Source organism: Amphiura filiformis, chromosome 14 (genome assembly GCF_039555335.1).
Source record: "Amphiura filiformis chromosome 14, Afil_fr2py, whole genome shotgun sequence".
Taxonomy (NCBI): domain Eukaryota; kingdom Metazoa; phylum Echinodermata; class Ophiuroidea; order Amphilepidida; family Amphiuridae; genus Amphiura; species Amphiura filiformis.
The window spans coordinates 29,848,416-29,853,327 of record NC_092641.1 but is presented as its reverse complement, the minus strand read 5'-3'; positions in this window follow the sequence as shown (position 1 = coordinate 29,853,327).

The window sequence follows — 4,912 nt, the reverse complement described above, 5'->3', positions numbered from 1 at the left end:
GTTAACATTTATACAGATTGGTTGGTAACATAGACTATGCCATAGTCGATTTGTGATAAATAAAAATATGTTATTAATCATGATGAACGCATTCAGTTGAACTCGAAATTATACTCGGATATTTACTACATCAAAATTGATAAACAAAAATCAAATAGATACCAGCTCGATTTATGTCTTGGATTCAAAGACTGAAAAAAGTATGAATGAGTGGGTGAGTGAGTGAGTGAGTGAGTGAACAGTTTATATGGTCTACTGAGCTCAGCAATGCTTTGCTGTCTTCGATAGCGCATTGTATCGGAGAGGTACCTGGCTTTTATCAAAGCCCCAAACCCATAAAAGCCAGGCTCCGCTCAATTATTGTACACTACGCTCCGATACCACGCGTTGACCAAAATATCGATCGAATCAATTTTACGACCATGCCTGATTTAACTTGTTTGTATAAAACATATACGATTCATGGAGATAATTTGATTTTGAATTAGTTTATTATTCCTGTTAAGCACAACTCATACCTCTTACCTAGGCTCCCATCTCCCCCACTTATATAACCTCCTCTTCCCCAAGTGTCTCCTTCTCCCCCTCCTCGCTTTAGCTATATTCAATATCTCCTCTATCTCGAGCTCTCCTCCTCCCTGAGTGAGCGAGCGAGTGAGTGAGTGAGTGAGTGAGTGAGTGAGTGAGTGAGTGAGTGAGTGAGTGAGTGAGTGATGATGAGTGAGTGAGTGAGTGAGTGAGCGAGTGAGCGAGTTAGTGGATTACAATAAATCCATTGTTTTGGTACCTTACTTGTCGTCGTTCTTTTATCAAAGTTAAGGTGATACTTACTTGATATTACCATACCGAGCATGAGGTGAATTTGATTCGTGGATAACCCAGCTATTATGAGCCCCAGTCCTGTCAGTATGCCACCGAGAATAATTAAAGTGCGTGTATTTATAAGAGGTACACATGCTGACCATACTGGACCTGTTTAAACAGTGACAATACAAATATAGTACGTAGTTTCAGGGGAAGAGTTAGGATTTGAAAAGTTATAGTAAGAATACACTCTGTAACAGGACTAAGGCGCTAAAATTGGCTTATTTCGCCTAAATTCTAAGATTTGCTAGGTGCGTGGTGACATACACGTCATTCCCTCAGATTGGTCTCTGAATTTCATGTAAATTATGCCTTTTTCAGGTGTCGTGTTCAGCTGATCGGCCAATCCTATCAATCTAATTCAAAAATATGTTAATTCTGAAACAAAGACACACAACGGTTGGTTAATACGAAATATACATGTATGAAAAGAAAAGAAAGCCACATGAGACAATTTTTAACCACGATATTTCAACTTATTTTTTTAATATGTTGGTGCAGCGGAAAGGGCTCTGCCTTGTAGTCGATCGATTGCGAGTTCGAGACAAGGTGGTGCCATCGTGTTGCGCTCTTGGCCAATGCACTTTGCCTTACTTGCTTCTCTCTACCCAGGGGTGAGATGGGGGCTGTTATGAACAATGTTCATCGAGCGCCTCCCAAAGGTATGAGCATGCCTTGGACATTGTATGGCAGCGGACATATTCTATCGACAGCGGAATAAATGCAAAGCGCTTTGGTACATGTGCACGTGTGAAAGGTGCTGTATAAATACCAACATTGAGTCATTTTATGTTGAACGCAGGGTGGTCCGACCAACTACCTCTTTTTCTTTCTCTCCATCATAACTGAGATTTTTTGTATTACCGCTGAATCCAATCGTTCATAATATCAAAAGAACAAATTTAATAGCTCAAAAAAACCCCAAAAAACAAACAAAAACAAAACACGCAAACAGAAATTTGCAACAGATCAGCCTATGATGATTTGTTCCTTACTTATACAGCGGAGGGTTTCGGGCTAATCAATGAAACTAACCAGTATTGCAATGCAATACGAAAAACTTCATTACCTAGTATAGCCTTCAAACCTACAGCCACTCCACATATCGTACCAACAACTCCAATGCTCATCTCAAGTCCTTCTGAAAACTCTGGAACAAAAACACCCAGGCCCTTAAGTATCCCTACGTTGAACGCCTGAAACACAACAGCACCTACAACTATCATCCATCCCCAACCGGCGTCTGGAGGAGTCTGAAAAGAGCAAAAATGAAGAAATCTTAAAGCATTTGTGTGAAAAATATTGTTGCAAACTGTTCAAATTGCAGATGAACATAAACGCCAACACTGCAACTGGCAACTAATTTGGCGGATTGTCTTATAAAGGCGCCAAAATAGATGTTATCAATATTCAATAACACTGACGTCATACGAGGGTCATTCAAAAAGTTCTGGCTCCATTTTCACATCTCCATTATCTTACGTGCCGAGATATTGAAATTACCCAGGAATATTGATAAAAATGTGGTTGTTGGTTGTTAAACTATGTTGGTTAAAGTGTAAAGATTCGGTACACCGGAAACGGTTTAAAACTGAAGTCAAAAGTTTAGTAAGCATCAGATTATAGCTTTGTATAATCTCCATAAAATGTTTTCAAGATGTAGCTGTCGAACTGCTTCGTGAGGATAAATATTTTGGTCCTATTTGATATTTTATATGAGAAGAAAATATCGAAAGATTCACAAGTTCTTTCGATCGATCATCGATTCCAGGTCGATCTTTATTATTTATGAAATCGATTAATTGGCTATTAGTAATTTTGGCCTGTAGTGATATTCACCAATATATATTTAGCATTAATTAATAACAAGCATCGAAGCAGAATCGACGGTCAATCTAAAGATCGAACAAATTTGTTTCTGGTGCCTAATGGTAACTCGTAATTACATCCTATTTTAACCAATGGATTCATCTTGACGTGCAAATAAGATGAACGGTATATATTAGATTGAACATTAATGTTAGATAATCTACATTACCAGTCGTTTTCCATGGACCCGAGTGAGGGTCTAATACTGTATTGGATACTCAACCTGTAAACTTCAGGCACCTTCAGTGCGCGAAGGTCGTATTCATAGGTACCTAAATTTGATTGCGCCAGTCAAACACCGTTTAAACCAATCTATAATCCTATTGCTGAAGAGGATAATACGCTTCTAACTATTTCTATAGTCTTCCATTGATACACAAATAAGTACACACAATGTGTCGCTATGACGTCATAATGTGAGAGCGCCCGTGCAAATTTCGGAAATTCCGGCCATGTACACAAATACCCCCACTCTATGGTCATCTTTGACGGCCGGTGCAACCCCGGGTAAGGTGATTGAGTAAAAAATTAACACTAAAATGAAAATGATGGATCTACGCTTAGCTTAGGTCGTTTGGGCGTAAATGCGTCCCTTCATATAGGGTTAATTTAGAATAAAGTATACACGATATTAAGGGATCGGATATCAACGTTTGCACGGTATTTTTGTAGGACATGGGTGCACATCAAGTATCGAATAACATTCTGAATACGGGGAATGTCCTTCTGATACCAGGAAGCTTTGATATTTTGAAATTGGCGAATATAAAAACACATTTTATGGCAAGTTATTATGATTTTTTTTCATATTTAATAGTCCTCGAAGTAATATTTATAAATCTACTGATATGTGCTTAAAGTGTATACATTTTACATTTCGCATTGGCGATACACATTATTTTCCCCCACATACCAGAATATTTGGGGTTTGATTTGGGGAAAATGTTTATCTTTAATACGAAAAGTCAAATTTAAAATGATCGTCAGCTTTTCCTCCCAACTACATAAGTGTATGTAGCTAGGAGGAAAGGAACATTTATACATCTAATGATATGTACTTAAAAGTACATATCATTAGATGTATACATTTTACTTTGAGGACTGCTAAATATCAAATATATGACGGGGTGGCTGTAATAACCTAAACCACCCAAAACACGTGTTACTGGTTTCGCGATAAGGTTTTTTTTTTTACCAAGTTTTTGAGAATTTACATAAGTAAAGTATACAAGCATAAAGTATAGGAGTTCTTCAACAGACTAACCACTAACTGTTTTGTTGAAATCATTACTACAGTTTTTGCACACAAACCGGTCACTTGTAAATTTGTGGGTTAGGACTTTTTGCCCCAAGAATTCCACACTAGTTTCTAGAACTACTTATGAGGTGGATATTTCTTTGAAAAAATATCGAATCTAGTCGTTGTTGATATAAGAACCACGTTCTCAATGATTCCATATCAAAATATATATTTAATAATTTGCTATACAATTTGTATTATATTACGAATTAAAAAAATTGATATCAGAAGGACTTCTTCATATTCAAATTGCAATTCAATATAACTGCGGGGATCTCAGGCCCCACAGAAAATACTGTGCAAAGGTAAGTGACCGACCCCTTAACCGCGTTACTTCTTAGCTGAGTTAAGGATATACGAGGTATTGTTGGTCTATTTTTATTATCTGAATCAATATATTATTGAAAAAGTTCATTCTACAAATCATATAGGCCCTACTTTGAAAACCTGCTTAATTTATTGTTTCCAAAAGTTTAAATTGACTTTCAGCACAACAATTCACTAACCTTGAATTTTCGATATGTGACACACATCTTCATCAGATGAAGTCCTAAGATGCTGTGATGGACTTGCCCTTTTGTTGATCATTGGCAACTTTTGGTCGAATGTGTCACACATCGAAAATTCAAGGTTAGTGAATTTTTGTGCTTAAAGTCAGTTTAAACTTTTGGAAATTGTTTATTACCAGCACGTATGAACTTACATTCGAGTAATTTATTGTTGTTAATGAGCTATGTAGGTTTTACGAAAGTGTTGTTGTTTCAGCCCTTTTTACAACATAACTCAAGATGATGAGTTATGTAGGTTTTACGAAAGTGTTGTTGTTTCAGCCCTTTTTACAACATAACTCAAGAACCACAGGACCTACAAAAGTATATC